At 37.3% G+C, this 24,347-nt stretch overlaps 1 long non-coding RNA gene across 3 annotated transcripts in view; it reads left to right on the forward strand.

Moving 5' to 3' along the window:
• LOC120888457 (uncharacterized) overlaps positions 1 to 24,347 on the forward strand; it is a 575,667-nt gene that overhangs the window by 252,983 nt on the left and 298,337 nt on the right. The window contains exon 1 of one of the 3 annotated variants that reach the window (XR_013423371.1): positions 3,938 to 4,050. The exons of the other annotated variants lie outside the window; for them this stretch is intronic. This is a non-coding gene — a long non-coding RNA (uncharacterized LOC120888457). Of the gene's footprint in view, positions 1 to 3,937; positions 4,051 to 24,347 lie in introns of those variants that run through there. 3 annotated transcript variants of the gene reach the window in all.

Below are 24,347 nucleotides of genomic sequence, written 5' to 3' on the forward strand. Positions count from 1 at the left end.
TGATGAGTATGTATTTTTCTTTTTTCCTTCTCTTCCTCTCTGGGCATTGAACCCAGTGCTTTGTTCATGCTAGGCAAGTCCTCAATCACTGAGCTACACCTCCAGCACAATGGGTATATTTCTTAACCTTACATAGAAAAGAAAAAGAAATTTTTAAATTCCATTTGATATTTAGAAAAATACAGATTAAATTGTTTTAAAACCTTTAAAGTAAGCTGTAATAAAAATAAAAGCAAACCAAATGACTTTCAAATTATTAGAGAAGCAAAAGAAAGCAAAAAGTAAAAGGAACAATTGTAAAATAAAGTTAAAATAATAAAATGTCAGGAATAAGACCATGATAATAAAAATAAATGACATAAAGTTAATTTAATAAACTATGTATCAGATTAGATACTAAACCCAAATGGAACTTTATCCTATCAGTAAAAGACACATCTAAAACAGGGCTTTAGAATACTATAAGCAAATAAATAAAAACTCACAAAATGTTGGATAAGACAAAAATGTAAATAAAAGTATTTCCAGCAGGCATAGATTTTTAAATATGAAATTTTAAACTGATCATAAGTAGAAGATGTTCACTAATGAGGGAAGTTACTGATGAAGATATGGTTTCCACAACCTTTATGAACAGAATATCAAAACACTAAAATAAACCAAAAAATGATCAAGAATGTGTGAAGAAACATAAAAAGATATAAAATGATCAGCTTACAAGAGGAGAGATTGCTGATTGTGCATATATTCAAGGATGACGTATAATGTATCCTTCCAAGTATTTCAAAATTTGAAAACTTTTCTGGCAGGCGATTTGGTATTGTGTGCCAAGAATTTAGAGTCATTGCTTGTAATCTATTCTCTCTAACTCTAGGAAATTATGCTATGGACATAATGAGACAATGTCCTAGACTTAAACATTCACTAGAGTGTTAAAATCACCATCTCAACAATGAATGTTTTGGTTTGCATCGGATTTAAATGCAAAAATCAAAACTTCCTCTGAAAATGCTAGAAGGGGATATTTAGAATCTGTATATGATCTTTAAAAACACGAAAATAAATATTCAGTAAGAGATATTACAAGATATTTCACATAATATGGCCACAGGGAAATGCAAATTTAAATAAGGAGATAAAACTACAGATCTAATGTCAGACATTAGGTCTGTAAATTTTCCCAGAATACTGAGAACACCAAATGCTGATAAGAATATGGAGCTACAGGGCCACACATTCATTGCTGGTAGGAATGCATAAGGTACCACCACTTGGGGAGACACCTTTGCAGTTTCTTATAAAACTAAACATACTCCTGCCATAGGATCCAACAATCATGCTACATGGTTGTCACCCAGGGAGTTAAAAACTTCCCTTCACATGAAAACCTGTGTCCAGTTGTTTATAGAAGTTTATTCACAATTGCCCAAACTTGGGAGCTACCAATATTTCTTCAGTAGGTGAATGGGCAAATAAACTAGTACATTCAGACAATGAAATATTGTTCATCATTAAAAATATCAGGCCATCAAAAGACATGGAAGAAACTTAAATGCATGTTAGTAAGTAAAAGAAGCCAATCTCAAAAGGCTACATACTATATGATTCTAACTAGAACATTCTAGAAAAGGCAGAACTATGGAGAAAGTAAAAAGATCTGTAGTAGCCAGGGTTTGGGGAAAAAAGCAAATAGGCAGAGCAGAGAAGATTTTTAAGACAGAGAAAGTACTCTATATGATATTGTAATAATGGATAAATGTCTTTGTCCAAACTCAGATTGTGCAACACCAAAAGTGAACCCTAAGGTGACCTATGGACTTAGGGTGGTAATGATATGTCATGTAGGTTCATAGATGATAACAAATGGACCATTTGGGTTGGAGATTATAATAACAAGGAAGGTTGTGCATGTGCAGGGACAGAGTTTCTGGTTTATCTCTGTACCTTTCAGTTTCGCAGAAAGTTATTGGACTACATGTTTCCTCCTTTTGCTAATCCTATTTTCTATTTTCTGTAATCGTATGTGTGACTTTGGGAATCAGAAGCAAAAAGTCTGAAGGATGGCTGTTGAGTGACTTTTTAGGCTGCTCCTGCCTGGCTATTCTTTTCTATTGTACTGAGAAAAAAACATGTTCTTTTACATGTTTGAAATCTGTAATTAAATATGGTTCCATGCTCTGAGATGCTATTTTATTTTTGTACAGAATACTGATACCCAAACTTCAGGTTCATCAGAATACCTTTGAAAAGTTGGCTAAAAGAGAACTCTGGAGTGGCATCAAGCTGGGCAGGCAAGACCCTGTGTCTGCATTGCTGAGATGAAACAGAAATATAGAATGTAAAATATAGGAAGCAGCCACTTTATGGGTAGGAGAAATTGAGATGTTCAGTATGATGAGGAGTGAGACCATATGCTAGAGACCTGTCAACTTGGCAGTGGAAAAATCAGAAATGACATAAGATCCAGCCATGGGGAAATGAGATAGCTTAGGGCCTAGTCCTTGAACAAGTGACACTTTTGGGGAATGCCCTGTAACATAAATGAGCATTTTAAGCTGAGTCTATTTTTCCTTTTATTGCTTTCTTTCTTGAAAAAATAATAGTATTTTAATTATAAAAGTAACAGAATATTTTAAAAGGGCAAAGAGAACATAATTTTTCTACTACTGTGTTCACTCCCACCCTAGACCATTTTTTAAAGTTGTAAATGGACACAATATCTTTATTTTTATGTGGTACCAGGGATTGAACCAACTAGGCAAGCACTCTACCACTGAGCTACAGCCCCAGCCCCCTAGCCCACTCTTATTCCTACTCCCCAGCACTGGTAAATTTTGTTAAATTCTCTTTTTTTTTTCCTCATTAATTTTATTATGCACTGAAAGCATACCTGTCTCTCTATCAATAATTTATCTACTAAATGGATGCTGATCTACAATGGAGGGGGCATGGGGAAAAAATGGAGGAACTTTGGAATGGGCAAAGGGAGGGTAGAGGAGGGAGGAGGGCATGGGGATAGGAAAGATGGTGGAATGAGATGGACATCATTACCCTGGGTACATATGTGATTGCACAAACGGCATGACTCTACGTCGTGTACAACCAGATAAAGGAAAAGTTGTGCTCCATTTGTGTACAATGAATCAAAATGCATTCTGCTATCATGTATAACTAGTTAGAATAAATTAAAAAATTACCTATCACATTTTATACTAACTATATTCTTCCATATGTAAGTTTCAATCAATTGCTTTGTGAACAGGGACATTTTTCATATAAATACACACAGATTTTATTTTTTTGAAGACAATTATATGCATTTTTCTGGACACACGTTTGCAAGTATGTTTGTAGGATACATTTCTATAATTTCCTGTGCCTCATGGTATGTGGATTTAAATTATTTTGATATTGCCAAGGTGTGGTCCCAGCAGTTCTAATGCTTTGTTTTCCCTACAACAACATGCTAGACTGTTCCTTTCCTCCTGCCTGACCTGTGCTAGATATTGTTACTCTTTCAGATATTTTCCATAGTTCTGGTTAAGGAAAATTAAGGATATTTGAGATATGTTCCTAAGTATTTAAAGGATCATCATTGAGTTCAAAATAAGTTTAGCTAAATTCATAGATAAATGCTCAAGGAGGAATTAAGGAAGCAGGTGTCTTAGTTCTAGAGAAATACTTGGTTTTGACTCTGGCTACACTATCAGTTGCTTTGAGTAGAGTGGCTTAATTTCTCGTTACTGGAACTTCCTGAGCAATAAGAATAGGATAATTATCATTTTCACAAGAGACACCTGTAGGGAAGTATGGGACATTGTCTGGATAAAGAATAACTAGTAGCTGTTAATAAAATTGGATTTCTTGAGGCAGTCTTATTTTTTAAGGAATTATATCAGTGGATTGACATTCTCTTTCATGATATTTTCTCCAGACTTGGTCAGCACGAGCGATGCCATTTGTGTCCTGATCTTCTCATTAAGAAGCTTAATCTCTCAAAGCCAGTGAACAAGGTTTTGCAGCCCAGTGGGTGGTGGAAGACTTACTAAGGTACAAACTTGCTGTCATCAGCAAATGAAAATACAGGACACTAGTTAAATTTGAATCTCAGAGAAATGCTGAATAATTTTCATGTTCTATGCAATATTTGGAATATAGTCACGCTAAGTTATTATTTGTTATATGTTTGAAGCTCAAATGTAATAGGGTATCCTGGCAGTACTTGTCAAGTGTGCCACTGAAGCACCCTGGCCAGTATCTGCAGGTTCATGAGGTGACTGCATCTTTGGAAGACTGAATCTCTTCCTCATGACATTACATATAGTGCTGTTTTTTTTTCTGTCTTAAAACATTTTACTCATGTCCCTGTGCTGAGAGCCATAGCCAAGTAGGAATGACTCATGGCAATTTCCTTGTCAGCCTACCCCATGTTGCTTAGAGGAAGGACTCTCCATTGTGGAAATGGGCTTGCCTTGGACCCAGGTCATTTGTAGTGAGTTTTGGTTTGAAAGGTGACCCTGCTCAGATATTAGGGTGGGTCCAGGTTTAGGGTGGATCCTGCTGGATTAGGGTGGCTCCAGGTTTAGGGTGGATATCCTGCTGCCTCAGGTGACCACTCCTTGAGTTCCCATAGAGTTCTCTTGGGGTTCTGAGAGTATTTGGTATGCAGAGCCCGGTGGAGGGTGTGGATTTTCCCAGAACGTGCATGCATGTAGAGTGCTGGTGAGAGTTCGGGAATAAAGAGTTGCTGTTGTAATCTACAAGGCTTGTGTGGTGGCTCGGTTATTTTGTGCCCAGATAGACTGCGGCATCCCTGCCCACATCCAAAAAAATTACAGATTTTTTTTGAAAGTTTTTAAAAATTTATGTTATGCTGAAGTGGGTCAGACTTTGAATTCCATTTTTATTCTTCATAAATCGCAATATCTAGTATGAGAAATTGGTAATTATGACCTGGGGAAACAGATGGTTTAGACCCCATAGTATACTAAATGCTTTAGTATAAATTAATGGAAATTCATTTTAAAATATTCAAATAACATTCATGTAATGTATAGTGTTATTTTTGTATTGTTAATGTGTTTGGTATGATTTATACACTCATACTATGCAGAATCCCCAAAGTCAGTAATAACAGTCACAAAAGTTCATTCTACTTGCTTAAAGAAGGGCTATAATCTTTATCACCCCTCCAGTTATTTTTGTTGTGGACAATTACACATAAAATGAAATTTAGTAACTTAAATATTTAAAATGTACAGTTGAGTGGTATTAAATACATTCACAGTGTGGTACAACAATTGTCAACATCCACTGCTGCAGTCTGGCTGGGCACAATTCAGGAGCCACTTGTCAAAAGAAACTAACTTTATTTTTAGAACTACAAACGCCAAACAAAACAACTCCTCAGGAAAAAACCCTCAGAGCCCAACTGCCACCACCGGATTCCCACACGCCTCTCACCCCCACACCAGCCTCTCCACCTCCCACAATCCTCCTGCTCTTGAGGCCGATTGGCTGGGTTGTGTGGGCGGAGCCAAAGAAGTCCCCCAATGAGCAGCTCCGTGGAGGAGCCAATCGGCTAGATGTTGCTGGGGCCGCTGTGAGCCAATCATCAGCTGGCAGTCTGAAGGGCAGGGAAACAGCCCAATGAACATCACCGCAGAGGAGCCAATCAGCTAGATGTTGCTGGGGCCGCTGTGAGCCAATCATCAGCCGGCAGCTGGAAGTTTGTTGGCAGCTGGAAGTTTGCTGGGGCCCCTTTGGCTGTGGCTCTCAACAATCCATCTCTAGAACTCTTTTCATGTTGTAAAACTGAAATTTAATACATTTCACTTTAAACAAATAATTCCCCATTGTCCCCTCCCTCCATCTCTGGCAACTACCATTGCACTTTCTGGTCGGCTCTATGTACCTTATATAAGTGGAATCATGCGTTGTTTACCCTTTTGTGGTGTGATTGACTTATTTCATTTAGCATAATGTCCCCAAGGTTCATCCATTTTGTAGCATATATCAGAATTTCCTTCCTTTTTAAGGCTAAATTATAGTTCATTGTATGCGTTTGCCATATTTTCCTTACTCCTTCCTCCATTCTGGACATTTGGATAGCTTCCATATTTTAGCTATCGTGAATAATGAATGCTTCTTTGACCATAGGTATATAAATGTCTCTTCAAGAACTTGCTTTCCAGTGCAATTCACAATGGCCAAGTTATAGAACCAGCGAATATGACCATCTGCAGATGGGTGGATAAAGAAAACTGTGGTCTATATGCACAATGCAGTTTTACTCAAAAAAAAAAACAACAGTCTTTTAAAGGAAAATGGATGGTAGTTGAAAGCATTATATTAAGTGAAATAAAACAAATTCAGGGGTCATATGGTTTCTTTCATACATGGAAGCTAGAGAAATAAAAGGAAACCTCATGGAATAGACCAGGAGACTAGAGGACGGAGACTGGGAGAGGGAGCAGGGAAAGGAAAGGGGAAATTCTAAGAGAATGAAATTGAGCTAAGTGAGTTACATGTGCATGTACAAATATGTCACAATGAATTTTACTACTTACTATTATAAGATATCCATTTAAAACCCTTGTTTTCAATCTCATTTGGTATAGATTCAGAAGCAGAATTATTGGATCATATGGTAATTCTATTTTTAATTTTTTTGAGGAACTGCCACCGTATATTTTAGGCTATACCATTTCGCATTCCCATCAAAAGTTCACAAGGGTTCCAATTTTTCCACATCCTTAACAATTATTGTTCTTTTTTAACTGACAAATAAAAATTTGACATTTATGGCATACACTTCAAAATATGTGTACATTATGTTATGTTCAAATCAGAGGAAACATCTATCTCCTCATTCTTTTTTTTTTAATAATCATCTGGATGGATAAGAGGTGGTATCTCATTATAGTTTTGATTTGCATTTTACTAATGATTAGTGTAATTTCACTCTCCATGGCTCCCTGGAGCACTTCTTACAGGGCTGTTATGATGGTAACATACTCCCTCAGCTTTGGTTTATGTGTGATGTCTTATTTTTTCCCTCATTTTTGGAGGATAATTTTGTCAAATATAAGATTCTTGGTTGAGAGATTACTTTTTATCAGCATCTTGACTATGTTGACCCACTGCCCTCTGGACTCTTAAGTTTCTGATGAGAAGTCAGATAATCTTATCAAGGATCCATCCTATGTGATGAGTTATATGTCACTGCTTTCAAGATTTCCTCTTTCAAAAGTTCAATTATAATGTGTCTTGGTGTGTTTCTCTTTGAGTTCATCTTAGAATTCATTGAGCCTGGATACTTACATTTATATCTTTCAACCAACTTAGGAAAGTTTCAGCCATTATTTATTCAAGTATCCTCTGTTTCCTCCTCATCTCTTTATGGGACTCCCACAATGTATATGTAGACCTGCTTGGTGGTGTTGGATGGGTTCCTGAGGCTCTATTTTCTTTTATTATTTTCTATGTATTTTAATTTATTTTTATGTATTTTCCATTGTTCTATCTTCGTTCACCAATGCTTTCTTCTGCCTGCTCACACCCGTCTTTGAATCCCTTCAGTAATTTTACTTAATATCTCCAGAATTGTTGTTTGTTTCCTTTTAGGTTTTCTGTCACTTTATTGATATCTCCATTTGGTTTACATGTCATCTCCTTAAATTTCTCCCATAACTTCCTTTAGTCTTGGGTATCTTACAACAGTTATTTTAATAACTTGGTGGATTTTTCAAGGACAATTGTTGTTGAAATTTTTTCTTTTAGGTCAAGATTCCTTGCATGTCTTGTAATTTTGTTGAAAACCCGACGTTTGCATGTAATAATGTGGTAATTCTGGAAATCAGACTGTCTTCCCCAGGCTTTGCTGCTTTTGGTTATGGCTTTTGTTCTTTTTTGTCTTGATTGTTGGAGACTGACTGTGTGCTGATGATCACACTGAGGTATAAACTTAAGGCCTACACTGAGTCTACACCTTCCCCAGGGTAGGCATAACTACTTTCCAACTTTCCTAATATATGCAGTTGGTTTTGAATATTCTATTATTTAATGTCATGCTCCCAAAAGGGGGAAAAGAAAAAAATGAAGGAGGAAGTAGCTTTAGTCAGAAGGAGAGGGGCTTACAACAGTGTGGAGGGCTACGAAACAGTAGTTGCCTCTGTCTTTGTGCCCTGTGATCAGTCATAGCAATCAGAGCACAGACCCCTAGTCCCCCAGGACAAGAGCTTTCTTTCCCTCCTTGGCTTCTTTCTACCAGCTATGTGCAGAATGTATTCAGAATCCCCTCCCTTGGTCTGGGGATGGGGTTTGGGATGATAACTGCCTGTGCTGAGTAGAAATCGACCAACATTAACTGCAATTTACCATCCAAACCTCCCTCTGGAAGTTGTAAGCCTTCAGTAGATTCCAGAGTTCCAAAATAGTTACCTCAAATTGATTCTGCCATTGCAAATTGTCAGGTTTCTGTTGCTTCTTAGTTTATCATCTTTCCAGAAATGATGATCAGTATCTTTGTCTCTAAATTAGAATCCACCCAAGAGAGCCTATTTACAAAAAAAAAGAAAAAAAGAAAAAAAAAAGCTGTTGACTATTTGGGCATGGTAGTAGCATTTTGTAGACAATTCCTTAATGACATGCTTTAGTTTAAAAGCGTCAGGAAAGAGAGAATATAAAGATGATGTGTTATTGATATACCCATAGAACTTCTAGCATTGTATTATCTGGGGAAAAAAAACTTTAGAAATACTTATCTTTATTTTGATGCTGCTTCCCCAGAGCTCAAGATATATTCTGAAACATCTCCCTTTCCCAGTCAAGCAGATCTCTAATATTATCCTCTCCTCGACTTGCCTGGATCTCTGGACCTTAGGTCAGCCAGGGTTTCAGCAAGCCTTTCTTCATTAAGACCTGTGTTTACATCAGAAGATGGTGCCTCTGCATAAGTTCAGGAGAACTATTTAGTTCTTGTTTTCCACTTTTGCTTATTTGTGAAATCTTGCAGAACACCCACAAGATGGAGAAAATAGAGTAGATGAGGGAGGAGAAAAAAAATGGAAAGGAGCTACATGGATGCACTTGCTTAGATATGGAAAGGGAGAGCTGAAATCCTCTGGTACAACCTTAACAAGATAGAGCAGGTGTTTACAGGAAGCACGAAAAAGACCAAATAGGAGCTTTGGCCATGGGATACTGGACTTAAGAAGCAAAATCATACTTAAATTGATATTTTCTACCTAAAACATTAAAAATATAACTAAAATCTAGTTTTTAGGTTCTTAAAAGAATATCAATCAATTCTAGGTCACATTGTCTGTGGTCTGGGTGATATGTCACCTTATATTGGGATGAAACTGTGATGAAATAGAAAGTGGATGTAGGAGACGTTGATTCTTATTCCAATTACTTGGTGCATGTTGGTGACACCAAAAAGCACCTTCTTGTGGCACTGATTTTTTTTTCCACTTTTGCAGAACTTCCATGAATGTCAAGGCACATACCAGACATATCAAATTTGAAAAAAAAAGAACTATTTAAAACTCAAACATGAGTTTTGGGGTGATTCACATTAATTCTCTTTTTCTTTTAGAAAGTTGGGGTAGGATACAAGAAGACAAGACTCTGATAGGAGTGTGAACTTGCATGTCCTCTTCTCTCACGTGACTATTGGTCAGTATTGTCCTGGGAGGGCTTCCAGCCCTTTTGGAGGAGTGCTTCTTCCCAGTGCTGATGTTTCCTTTCTGGTGGATGCAGTCCCCTGGCATCTCTCTTCATCTCCCTATACCCCTTACTCACATTCTCTAGAAAAGGTATAACTTAATCTTGCTGGGAATTTCAGAAGAGAAATGCAGCATGTACTCCCTAAATCTTTCCCTTTCTCTTGGAAATAAACTTACCCAGAGTGAATTTGCCCTTGTCTTTGTGGAACATGCAGCAGGAAGATCTGCAGTTATAACTTGGAGGGGAAGTTTGAATGCTTTGTGGATTTAGAAGAAGGAAGGCCATTTTCTTGCAGATATAGCTACCTTCTTTAATATCGTCTTCATCAGAATAAAGGGGTGTATGTGTGTGTGTGTGTGTGTGTGTGTGTATCATTTTCTCTTACTACATTTTTTCAATTGGTTCAAACTTTAGTAAGCCTCTAAGAGAGGTATTTGTTGAGGTCCTTTGTCCTGGTAAATGCTAGAACGGGGACCAAAAGCAAATAAGACTGGCTCTAGTCCACATTGTTATATGTCCCTCCCCACATGGACTCACACCTGTCATTCCCATGGGACAAAAAAATATTTGTAGGTCCCAATTTTTTTCCCAACATTATAAAGTAGTTCACTTATTGAAGATGTTGTAATTCTTGCCAAGTCCTTAGTTTTTTCTTTCTTAATGCTCTTTGGCATCTTATGTCAGAGCATGCTGGAGAATATCCTCAGAGAAATCACAAGAGGAATGAAATTCAAAGGAGAAAAATGAGCCAAACCAGGGACAAGGTAGGACAGGATGAGAAAACAAACAGAAAGCCATCACCCAAGAAGTTTGGTGTGTGGAACCTGGAAACAGAGTGGAGTGAAATCCCTAAGCAAAGAGGTCTGTTGTGGAGTCCTGTAATACAGTAAGAACCAGCCCTAAATGCTCTTGAGGAGGACAAAAACAATTGCATTTGGTTGTATGAAGTTTTATCGAATAGCTTCAAAAACATATTGAAAAAATTCTGGAGCAACAGCAGCATGAAAATGAGACACCAGTTTCTGTGTCGTGTATACACTTTGTAGTAAAGAATCATGGAAAACACAGCTGTCTCTTAGATCCATCTGGCTAGAAAGCAAACCTTCGAGATTTTACTGCTGGGAAATTGATGGCATTTTATGTACCTTTTGGAAAAAGCAGGCAACTTGCAGTGCACATGCTGAGATCTGAGACCAGAGTGTTCAGATGAAGACATAAGGCCTGGTGCTCCGAGCAGAAAGCATGGCTCATGTTGTACTGTGAATATTTCGAACCTGGAATGTCTTAGGAGAAACTGAATTGGAAAACAGTAGGAAATCACTAGATATTTAGGAAGATGACTAGAAAGATTTCAAAGTCCCTTTCTGCTTTTAAAGTCTCTGCCGTTAACCTTGCTTTATGAAAAGCAAGCAGAAATGTAAGAGAAGCTAACTGAAAAGCTACATGTCCATTTGAAGGGTACAGGCAGATTTTCACCTCTCAAAAGGAGGATAAAACCTGGATTTCATTTCTGTACTGGAAAGGGTCATAGGGTCATGATAGATATTGTGGATGCCTTTAAACCAAAGTAGAATTAAAGATACCACAAGGATACTAAATACATAATTTTCTTAAAAGGCACATATGGGATTACACCCATTATTAATATTTTAGTCTGTGGAAATTATCTTCTTCGATGAATGCTATTTATAGTGATGCTGGCCTCATGGCTTAGAAGCAGAATTAAGTTAACCCCTTATCAAGGGACTTACCTCCAATTGCAGCCTGTGAGAGTAAGCAATACTGTGAACCAAATGAGGTAGAGTTTACAGTTGGGAATTTGGCAGGGTTTCTCCCGAAAGACAGGTGGGAAGGAAGAGTTTATATTTGAGTGTTGGCAGAGGATTAGTCTTCTGGGAAATAAAGGTTTAATATATGAATCTTGTTCTCAAAGGAATCAAGTGAAAACATAATATCACTAAATTACAAACATAAGTGCCAGACAAAAACTTGTGGGCCAGCTCAGAGTTCAGATTTCAGGAACCTGGGAGCAAGGGAATTTTGAAGCCTTGAATAAAACTTCCAACCCTGTCCTTAAAGAAAACTTGTCCTTGCAGAAGCAGTGACTAGAGGGAACACACCTGAAAATCCTTCTATGTGGATGATCGCCAGAGGTCTTTGGATGGAACTGACTGGTACAGACAATAAATGAAACCTGGTTCCAGATGTGAAAGTGATAACTAGGGATGGAGAATAGCAAAGAATGTTTAAAGGGAGGCAGAGACTTGGACAGCCCAAAGGCTGAGTAGGACAGAAATAAGATTAGGCTAGTCACAAAGAGGTGGGCACTGATGACATCAATGGGCATACATGAGCCCACAATTTCCCCTTACCAAGTAGAACTGAATCCATTTGGATAAATAAGTTTCCCTTTGGATATGCAAATATCTTAGTGCATGAGACTTTCCCTTAAAAGCGAACCCTGAGACAAAAAATTGGGATTCAAGTAGTTTATTTGGGTGATTTAGGGAACACTCATAGGAAAGAGGAAATTTGAGACAGAAAGTAAATTAGCCAATAAATATTGCATTGTGATGCCAGCAACCATAGTGAGAGACAAGGACTTAATTTTGCATGGAAACTCCACAAAACAGATAAAATACACTTCTCCAATTCTGTATCCTGAGATTGATGGAGCTGGAGTCATTGAGGGCTATACCAGGTTAGTGCAAATTCACTAGCACTTTTGATCTGTTCTATGAGTAGCGCAGCCCTCTGTTTTGAAACCACTTCAGGCACAGAAATCCTATGCAAAGTCCAGGGATAAGGGCAAGAGAGCATCTACTATTAGAGAATTAAGCCTATTAATCCTTGTAATTCAGTGTGGATGGATTTGTTGAATCCAATTGCTCTGAGACTTGGGAATCTGATGAGCTTGTACGAAAGGCTGGTAACTTAAGACTTGGCAGCCCTGACAGGAGGCTGAAGTTTGGTTACATCTTTGCTTATAAATCAGTTCCTCTATAGTAGCTTTCTAATAACTGGTTGTTGAATTGTATTGGAAAGTAGTAAAGAGAGGTGGGAAAACCATTCAAAGAAAAACTTATAGTTCTACTATTTCTTTTAAAGTTTGCAAACCACTAAAATCTGTATGCTTGGATTTTCACAAATGACATCAATTGGAAAACAGGATGTTTAATAAAATATTGAAAAACTAATGATGAAATAATGGATATATTTCCCACCATCTGGGAGTTTTCACACTAGTAGTCAGCTTTCATGATCTTATTCATCCTTCCCTTTTTAATTATACTCATTGTACCAACATAAATAATTCCTTTCACTGAAGGAAGTTATTAAATATCCTCATTCTTTATTTTTAATCTTAAAGATGTGAATTATATAATTTAACATTCCTGATGATTCACTTTCCTCTTAGTTTTACTTATCACATCGATGATTAATTTTTTAAATAATAATTTTAGTTAATGTACGGTATATAATATTGGTATTTTTGAAATTTGTAATTGATACTTGGCTTTGTGAAGTACTTTTCTAGTTTCTGAATCAATTATGGTCCTTATACTAAAGATTCTAAATGTCTAATTGCTGATTAACTTTTGTTTAGTGTTACAGGTTTTTAAAAATGTTGATGAAATTCACACAGGCTCTTGAAGACATGGTGTTATTAAAATGTGTTTGCAGAAGCAGGGAAAAAAAATCTTCAAAAGTACCACTTCTTCAATATTATGCCTGGATATTTCATACCTGATTAGTTGTCATTACCTGGTACATTCCTGGCATTAAACTCAAGCTTTAGTTGTAGACTTTGGTTGTAGTTGTGGTGCTTGTGCTGATAGGGATGTGAGAAGGTACAGGGAGGAAGTAAAGACTGACACATGACAGAGATGACAGAGAGCAAGCAAGCCAAAGCTGAGAAATGACGTTTTATTCTACTAATTTCCCCTGAGGGTTCTGGGGAAATTTAGAAAATGTAAAATAAATAAATAAAAATAAAAATAAAATATTTATAGGCCCATGGGAGCTATGACAAGCCCCATGACAGTTTGTGCTTGTCTTGTCTCAGGCCTGTGCTCTTGCTCTCCCTGGTATCTGGATACTCGTCTCTGTTTTCCTCCTCTGAATTGTCTACCATCTGCAGGTGCTTGAGTTCAGCATCTCCACTTTTCTCATTTTATTTTTCTTGCTGAGGACCTTCGCACCTCCCTGCCAGCCATCATATCCTCCTTATCTAATATTTCGTGGCTCATAAAATCTTCATGGGGTAACGTCTTTACATTGCTTTAGTCTCCACTCAAATGTCATCTCTCTTCTTGACCACCATAGTGGAAATACCACTCTTCCCACACACTCCATTGCTTTCTGTCCTATTTTATTCTCTTTGTCATATTCATTAACCTTGCAAGGGCTTTATTTTTAGTACCAAGGATAGAACATAGGGGCACTTTACCAGCTCTTTTTTTTTCTAATTTTTTAAATTTATTGTTTTTGTTCTAATTAGTTATTCATGACAGTAGAATGCACTTTGACACATCATACATAAATAAAGTATAACTTTTTATTATTGTACATGATATAGAGTCACAATGGTCATGTTATCATATTTGTACATAGGGCAATAATGTCTGATTTATTCTACTCTCATTTCTACCCCAAAACACCCTCCCCTCTCTTCACTTCCCTCTGCCTAATCCAAAGTACCTGTATTCCTCCCTAGCTAATCCCCCCTTTATTGTAAATTAGCATCCAAATATAGAGAAAACATTCAGCCTTTGTTTTTTTTTGGGGGGGGGAGGGATTGGCTTATTTTGCTTAGCATGATATTCTCCAGCTCCATCCATTTACTGTCAAATGCCTTAATTTCATTCTTCTTTAAGAGTAATAGTCCATTGTGTATATATCTATATCTATATCTATCTATCTATCTATATCTATATATCTATATCTATATCTATCTATCTATCTATCTATCTATCTATATATATATATATATATATATATCACATTTTCTTTGCCCACTCATCTGTTGAAAGGCATCTAAGTTGGTTTAGCTATTGTGAATTGAGCTGCTATAAACACTGAAGTGGCTGCATCACTGTACTGTACTGATATTAAGTCCTTTTGGTATAAACTGAGGAGTGGGATAACTGGGTCAAATGATGATTCCATTCCAAATTTTCTGAGGAATCTCCATACTGCTTTCTATAATAGTTGTACCAATTTGCAGTCCCATCTAGGATAGAACCCCAGGGCACTTTACCACTGAGCCACATGCTCAGCTCTTTTTATATTATCTTGAGATGGGGTCTCACTAAGTTACTTAGGGCCTCCCTAAGTTGCTGAGGCTAGCATTGAACTTGAGATCCTTCTGCTTCAGCCTCCCAAGTTGCTGGAATTACAGATGGTTTTTGTTTAGGTGTTTATTTCTTACCTCTTTCCCCTGAGATATAAGCTTTATGAGAATGGTACTTTATTTACAGCTAAATCCACAGCCCATAGAATGTGTTTGCTACATAGCTGATGCTTGATAAATATTTAAGTAAATGTTAAGTTAAGAGAGTCTAGGGGGAAAAACTATAATTTCTCAAGATCTTCTAAGGAATTCATTTTGACATAGAATCTCTTCCTCAGTATACTCCAAAATGTAATTTTTGTCATCATCTATATTTTTAGGAGTTATCTATAACATATTTGCCATAAGCCCCTGTTTTCTCTGATTCCCTGATTTTCTGGAACTGACTTGCATGACACTTTTGCAAATTATAAGCTGTCTAGATTTCATTTATCAGAGAAGACTCTAGTTTCCTATTTTGGCCACAAAGAGTTAAAAAGCAAATAAGGGACTGGAAGGAAGGTTCTAATATCTTCTACCAGGTGAAATGAAGAAGAACAAAGATGGTAAACTCCAGTACCCAGAGGACAGGTAGAGCTCGAGGAGGGACTGGCTATGAGGATGAGGGGCTCATTTTCCTGGCCCTAATCCACAGGCTGCAAGCACATATGACCACATTTTTTTTTTTTAAAGAAAAAGTAACCATCTAGATTTTTCTCAAATTCTCTAAAGCGTGGAATATAAAATCAAATTTACAAACACTGTGCAGCATAAATCAAACTGGTTTGACATTCCTAGTTATCCATCACATTTCTGGGGCTTTAGTTAAAGGAAGTAGGCAGATTTCTGGACTTGACAATGATTCTGTTTAAAGAAAATGAATGCCTTCTAGCCTCTCAGGGATGCAAAGATTTTAAAGTGTTCCTTCCTGGCATAGCTTAACTAAATTTAGTTTTCATGTGAAAGTCCTAAATCCTTGAGCAGTGCCTCCCAAAAGGTCTGTGGTAAAGAACTAATTTCTAACAAAAAAAATTCTGTCATAGTTTGACACTTTTGAAACTTATACTATAGATGAATTATTAGAAAAGTGATCATGTACTTTGATGTTGTGGTAATTTTAAATTTCTATGAAGGTTTCTGTAGGCATGCTCTTAGTTTTTCTATTTTTCACCTCCTGGACCTTTGATGATCAGCTGAGAGTTCAGAAGCTCACTTTAATGAACACAGATACTCTTCCACGTATTGTTTAGTATGATTAGATGCCACTAGTCACCAAATCTATTGGTACCTTGATCTTGGACTTACCATCCTCCAGAACCATGAGGAATATATTTGTTTATACCCAGTTTATGGCATTTCTAGCAGCAAGCTGAACTAAAAAGACATTGTAGCCTGTGAGCTCCTTAAAGACAGACTCACTGAATTTTTTATTTTTTTTTATTTTTTGAATTTCTGAGTCTAATTTAGCACCTGGCATGTTGTAAATGCTCCATAAATATGTATTGAGTGAATAAATGTACTAAGGTAGAACTTAACAAGAAATCCATATGTTTTATGGTATTAAAATATATCTTAAAATTTTTCTACTTTTCTGTGAAAAATGCAATACCAGTAACATTCTGACATCAATCCCCATGCCCACATGGCTCTGGGTGGAAGGAATTGCTACCAGGGTCTCACTTGACTTTGTGAAGACAAAAGCCCCCTTGGCCTATACCTTCCTTATGACTAAATTGTTCTAACTACAGTTTTAAAGCCATTTAAATTAACATGTATTAGACGTCTTCTATACTCTGAGAACTGGGAATTTTTCTGTAATCAGTCTTCTTCTATTATTTGACTTTTTCTGATATGCACCAAGTCAAATAGTAAATACATAATGCTTTCCTTAGATGCTATGCACATTATCATGAACCCTATCAATTCCAAAGCTTTTTCAAAACTTGGGTTGGTAAACAGAAAAACTGAGTTTTTGGAAATAAATGGAGGAAAAGTCGGCTCCTCTCATTCCTTCTGTGTTTCCTGCTTGGAATCCTCCTTCCCCTGCCCTCACTCCACCCTGTCTTTATTCTCATGCTTCCTCCATATTGTCTACAGATCATCCAGCTGGCCATGTCCTCCCGATGCCTCTTGCAAGAGGAACTTTGATCAACTTTCTTTAGTGTTTCTCTGGGATGAAGTAGATTTGGAAAAGACCTAAAAGCCACAGATAAGCAAAGGGGAGGAAGTAGAGATAGGAATGATATGCTCTCTAGGTTGAGCGGCTTCCCACTTTCTTGGTTAATGAATTTCAGTAGATCTATAAACCCTCACTGTGGGGACTGAGGCTCCCCTGGGCTGCCCCTAGAAACAAGTATTCAGGCTTAGCTGCTGCTCTGCTGTGACAATGACTGAGATCATTAGAGCCCTGTCTTCTCTGGTGATCAACTCACAGCCGGGAACTGTCTTCCCAATTTTGTGAAATGATTGATAATTGCAATCAATGTGTTCCTTAATGGCCTTGTCAATATGCTCTTCTGACTTAAAAATTAGTATTAAAAAAATACAGAGCTTTTGTTTGCTTCCTGCATATGGAGAGGATGACAAATGTCTCCCGTTTATATGTCGTCTGGGAGTGAGTGCCATGGAATTCAACATATTCACTTCTGAGAAAAATCGGCAACATTAGACCACAAAAGAACAGCCCTATACATTTATTTTTGTCTTGAATAGCTTTCCTTGTGGCCTAAAATAGGGTTTTAATGATGGAATCATCAGAGCAGTAGCTTGTGAAATTTATTAAGAAATCCAAGGGAAACTGCCTTTCCTTCTTTGGGAATCTGAAGATGCCAACTCATGTTCTTGCAGTATTTTGTCTGGTTTTGAAAGCTGTCCTTTTTTGGAGATAAAACATGGATACATTTTAGTGATGGGGTGGGCTGGCTTTTTAGGCTTTTCATGAGCTATGCACCTCAAATTTCACCTGAAGCCTTGGATTCTTTAGTGGCTTGAGGCTGGATCCATTGACACCTCACCTGATGTTTCAGACAGGCTCTAGTCCTATGAGACCACCAGTCCTATCAGAGATCAAGTATGTATCCGTAGCTCAGGTATTTTTTAGTGTCTGCCTCAATGAGATTTTGAAGACATGTCCACAGGCTCTCCTATTTCTAAGACAGCAATCTCATCTTGCACATAGCCCAAAACAAGAGCCGGATCTCTGTCCCCATATCCCCCTCTGAAGAACTGAATCCCACCCTGTTATCATGTACAACTTTTGAGAGTTTCACTGCCTAAAACTGGATTCTGTTCCTTTCTCTGCATGAATTCTGAATCATTTGGGAGATAAAGGAAACATGAGCTTCATTCCCAACAAAAGTTGAACCTGAGAATATGGTTTGCATATGTTGCTCTAGCAGATTTCTTAAACCTATCCTCAGAGCCAGAGTTACCCACCCAAACACAGGTAACAATGAAAGACTGCAGACACCTTCCACCCATCCTGCGTGGGGCTGGGTACCTTTAGAAGTGATTGCATGGCGTGCAGAGGGGATTTGTGCTTCCTGCAAGTGCTGCCTCCAGGAGACTGGAACAAGAGGGGCTGAAGTAAGGATGCCTGGCTGCTGCCTGAATGTCCAGGGAGAGGGGAGGGGGTGGGGCAGGGCAGAGGTATTTAGGGAGAGTCTGTATATTAGTTCCTATTGCTGCTGTGACAACTTATCACACTCTCTGTGGCTTCAAACAACACCATTTTATTTTCTTGTTGAGCAGTCTGAAAATGGGTCTCACTGGGCTAGAGTGTCGGTATTGACAGGGCTGCCTTCTCCCTGCAGGCTCTCGGGGAGAGTCTGTTCTCTGCCCCTTTCAGCCTCTGATTGCTGCCCACAGAGCTGGTCTTATGGCTCTTTTCCTGCAGTGGCTTCACTTCAGCGACTCCCATTGTCAAATCTTCTCTGTGATGCTCCTGCTTCTCTATCATAAGGACACTTGTGATTATATTGGGCCTGCCTGGATAGTCAGGCTACTCTCCCATCTCAAGTTCCCTCCCTTGAGCATAGCTGCAGGTCCTTTTGCCCTGTGATCAGAACATGTTTGCAGATTTCACCGATTAGGTTATGGATGTCTTTGCAGATGCCATTATTACGCCCACCACAGTCTGTCTTCATGGAAACTAGGGGAGTTGGGAAGACATGCTGCCCTTAACTTATTCTTGTGGGAATATTGACTTGTCAGACTTGAACTTCTAGTGACATCCCATTCTGCTCAACTCCACAATATTGAACACTCCCATCTAATGAGATCAGTCGTATCCCATGATCACTGTCTCATATTATAACAACAACAACACAGCTCAATGGTATGGGGATTTATATCAATTATTTTAGATTTCAAATTACCTTGATAAATAAGTATTAATATACTCATTTTGCCAACAACAACTGAAACTTAAAGGGTAAATTACTTGCCCCCCCCCAAAAAAAAGTGGTTGGGGCCTAATCTGACATGCTGGAGATTTGGGCCTACTTTTTCTTCTAATAGGTGCAGTGTCTCTGGTTTAATTGCTAGGTCATTGATCCACTGTGAGTTGAGTTTTGTACATGGTGAGAGATAGGGGTTTAATTTCATTTTATTGCATATGGATTTCAAGTTTTCCCAGCACCATTTGTTGAAGAGGCTATCTTTTCTCCAATGTATAAGATAACTGTAACTATGTGGGTTAGTCTCTGTGTCCTCTCTTCTGTGCCATTGGTCTACCAGTCTAGTTTGGTGCCCATACCATGTTTTTGTTACTATTGCTCTGTAGTATAGTTTAAGGTCTGGAATAGTGATGCCACCTGCTTCATTCTCTTGCTAAGGATTGCTTTAGCTATTCTGGGTCTCTTATTTTTCCAGATGCATTTCATGACTGCCTTGATGTCCTTCTATCTGGTCTCCTGTGTTTGTCCTCCCCTTTCTATTTTAGTACAACTTTAAAGAGAGGTGCCCCGAAGCAGCTGACCATGTGATTTTTTAAGCTAAAGGAATGCCTTTCCTGGAGGCTCAAGGTCACCAACTCTGCTGTTGTTCCTGGGAAATTTGATGCTTATTTCCTCCCAGACAGTGAACCACTCCAGTTTTCTTTCATGGCAACTTGGATGATTGACATAGGCAAAGCATTTTGAGATTTAATGGGAAAACCAAAAATGGTTTCTTATAAAATATATAGAAATAGTTCTAATATGTATCTAGGCTTTCTAGGATAAACCTTCCATATTTCTGGAAAGCCCATAGTACCTAAAACAAAGAAGGTGCTTAATATTTGCTCAGTTGTGCCCAAGTACTCAGCAGTGTCAAAATCGGTACTGATTACCCTTTGATACTAAAAGGAATAGAACATAGAATCAGCAGGTGGCATGTGATTTTTAGAGACTTCCTGTCAGGTGTTATCATTTTTAACATTAACATTTGCTGAGAGGCTCCTACATGCCATATATTGGAGAAGAATTCCTAGAGATGGTTCTGTACCATCATTGATGCTCTAGCCAATGAAAATCTGTTTTTTTTATTAGTTGCTCATGACAATACAATGATCTTGACATATCATACATTTTAATCAAATGGGATATAATTTCTCATTTTTTCCAAGTATACAGGTTGCAGAATCACATTGGTTATATGGCCACATATATACATACAGCAACACTAATGTCTATTTTATTCTGCTGCCCTTCCTATCATTGTTTTTATCTTAAGGCTAAGACCAACTTCAGCTTTAGTATGTATTTGATCTTTAAAGCAATTATACCAAACACAAGTATATAGAGTAGGGATGACAAAATTCCTTCTATAGTAGATTAAGTTAATTTATAAAAATCTTGAAATGTTCAGGGTGCCAAGATTATAGTGCCGGGCAAACTTGCATTGTTCTAGTTCACATGTGCCAGTGGCATTCTCTTTGTTTATCTTGGATTTCTAAACTTCTCTAAGGAACAAAATGTCTGAGACCATTAACACTGGCTCATGATAAATGCACCCGATCTCTTGTAAAATTCAAATGCTTGAGAAGACCTAATCAAGATGAGAAAGTAGCATTAGCTTTCTTTTGACTTAAATGTTTTCTATTTGATGCATTTTATTTGTTTCTTGAAACTTGTGCTGTATATTCAAATATTATATTTTAATCAAATCCACACACTTACAGGGTCAACTAAATATGCCAGATTTATTAAAATGAAAAGTAATGTTATTTCCCCTTCCACAGAGGCACCCTCTTTAAACATGTTCAGATGAAGTTTTAGAATTTGTCACCATGCCTGTAAATATTATGCTTATAATACCACTTTAAAAAATTCAGTTTGGGATTTTCTACTGACTTGTCACTATAGAAGATGAGGAATTAAGTAGAGTTCTTTGTTTTTATTTTACATAGGCATATTTGCACACCTCACCATTATCTCAATATACTTATAATTTTTTGTTAGATCTTATGTTATTAAGGTTGTATAAATGCAATTTTGTGCTGTTAGTGAGCCATGACCATAATACTTTTCATGTACCACCTTTGTTTTCCCTGGAGTTCATAATACCCTGTATTTGCTTAGTTTTCTATTTATATAACATTAATTTAACCCCAAGCTTTCTAATAGTCGTCTAAATCTCTATTGCACATAAGCATTCTCATCAGGTTCATCTTTTCACAGAAGTTCCTCTTGGCACCTTCTGATTGGCTTCTTTCTGGGCTGATTGCTCTTTACTGGGGCACAGATGTCCCTCTTGGGAATCTTCTTTCAATATCTTCCTCTTTGCTCCTCTCCTTAGCAGGATCTTCTTTTGCCTATATCCTATATCTTTTTGTTTGTTTGATTTTTGCATGTGGTTTTAAGGACTAGTCTTGTTGGGAAAAAAATTTCTGGTAGTTTCCCGGGAATGGATGTATGAAGAAAAAAATTCCTGGGGTCTCTCATTTCTGTCTTTTCTGCCCTGACACTTGATAGAGACCTTGTTTATCAATAAGTATCCTCTAGGATTGTTAAGGCCTTCAGTTTTCTTTTAGATTCTAGAATTGCAATGGAGACGTCTGAGGTTTTTCTGTTTCCCAATGTTTTGGGTATGACCTATCTTTTCCTCCGCATCCTCTGGAAGCTTGTAGAATTTTCTTTCTCTTCATTTCTGAAATGTCTTAGAATGATGTAAACATGTGAGTATAATTTATTTGGACATTTTGTGAGGCTTTTTGTTATCTGGAACTCATGTTATCAGTTCTGGAAAGTTCTCTTAAATCATTTCTATAGTAATCTCCTTTCCTGTCTTTCTGAAATTTTTATGTAAATATTGGGCCATCTGGTTTTCAATTTTTCTTTTTCTTTTTAAAGAAAGACTTTCCTCTCCTTTGGTTTTTGCCTTTTTGCTCCATTTCCTGGAGTTTTCCAAGTTTTGTATTTTAATTCTCTGCTCTTTTAATTCCCTAGGAGCTGCTGGTTTTCAAAGGGTCCAGTAGGTGAAAATTTCTCAGAATAATTTCAAGACAGTATCTGTTTTATTCTCAGTATCTCATAAGGAGTAGTGTTGATCTTATATGTGATATTAGAAGAGATAGAATGAATAAAAAGATATGAGGATCCAGCTACTAAAGCAAGATATTAAAGAGATTTGGAAAAAATGTGAAACACTTTATCATCACTAAATTCATTTAGAGTTGATTTCTTTAAAAAATAGATTATTCATTTTATGCTTGTTACTTATTATATGTAATTTATAATATACTGGCTCAATAAATAATAGATTTTCTCTCAATTTCTAACATGATATATACTGATAGATATAACCAAAACAAAGTTCTTTGGGGAACACTCAGTAATTTTTTATAAGAATTAAGGGATTCTGCAATAAGTTTTGAGAAATGCTATTCTATGTATTCCTTATTAGACTACCATAATCTTGTTTCATGGATACAATGTTTTTCTTTTATTTCTCTTAGGATATTAATTTTTAGGGGAGAAATTTCCTTTTCTCCAGAAAGTCTGTTTTTGCTAAGTTGTTCTATTTCTTTTGGTGTCTCTTGAAGGCTTTGCCGAGATGGCTGGTGTTTTTTAGTTATCTGCTCATGTAAGAGTGGAGGCTAGAACAGTGATTGGAAATTCAGAGCATTCTTGGAAGTCGTCTTTGCCTGGTCACTGAACTACAAGATAGGAAATATTCAAAGAGGCTAGTTTTCATATTAGATCCATCTAATTTCCCAGAAGAGATTTTTGCTATAAAGTAATGCCAGAGCTACCCTTGTTCTGGAAGACAAGCAGGGGAATTGGAGGATCTCAGCATTCAGTGTGCCAACGTTTGCAGTGGGATATCTCTACCTACTTCTCTGTACTTGTTCTCTTCAGTTCAGGAATCGAGTGCTTGACTGTCTCCAATGAATAGACCTCCAGCATTCTGCTGTACTGTAGGAGAGGTAGTAACCCAGCAGCCTGAATTGAGTATTGACTACAGGGATCTAATGCTTCTCATGTGTATTTAAATTATTCTTCCACACCAGAGCATCCCCCTGCAGCCCTACCATAGACTCTCAGCCTTTTGAATATCTGCTGTGTAATTCAGGCTGTATCTCAGCTCTCTCCATCACCAGTTTAGGATTCGATGCTTCTGTGCCAAGTGAGTTGCCACTTGTCCATAGGCTTTCGGTTTCCAAAATTGCTTCTCTTATATTCATGAATTTATGCTTCAAAAATAAAAAATAAAGAGTCCACTATAAATATCTCTTCTGGGATTTGCTAATCCATAGTGAATTGATTGAATGTGTTAAATATGCTTCATTACACAGAGCCAGGCCTGATTTCTATATGGGCCCAGGCATGTGGCCAATATTTATTTTTATGAATGTTTCATTCTGCAGATTCAGAAATTATGTCAATTTCTGTTGCCAGAGTTGTCTTTTAGCACTTCACTCGGTTGTTTTTAGCAAAGTACAGACAGGTTTGCAGATCTAATATTAAAAATCCTCCCAAAGTAGCAAAGCTTTAAATGGATATATTTGATTTTAATTTAAGAAAGATGATGTTGCTATTTTTTATAAGCACTTTCACAGTGATAAATTCTTTATCCCTTCTGATAGTGGTATTGGATCAGTGTTGGCTCTGTCTAGAATTTCATCTCCTGTAGGAAATGATATAAAAAGTAGATCTGCTGAATATGCTATAGGAATATTTTTTAGCCTCAGAATTCATTAATATTTATTGAACTCTGTCATCTCTGGCCTGTAAGTCATACCTCAATAGTATTTAAGGAGACACTGACACTATTTCAAGATATTGTACTTAGAGACCTTTTA

This window comes from Ictidomys tridecemlineatus, chromosome 6, assembly GCF_052094955.1.
Source record: "Ictidomys tridecemlineatus isolate mIctTri1 chromosome 6, mIctTri1.hap1, whole genome shotgun sequence".
In the NCBI taxonomy this organism is placed as follows: Eukaryota; Metazoa; Chordata; class Mammalia; order Rodentia; family Sciuridae; genus Ictidomys; species Ictidomys tridecemlineatus.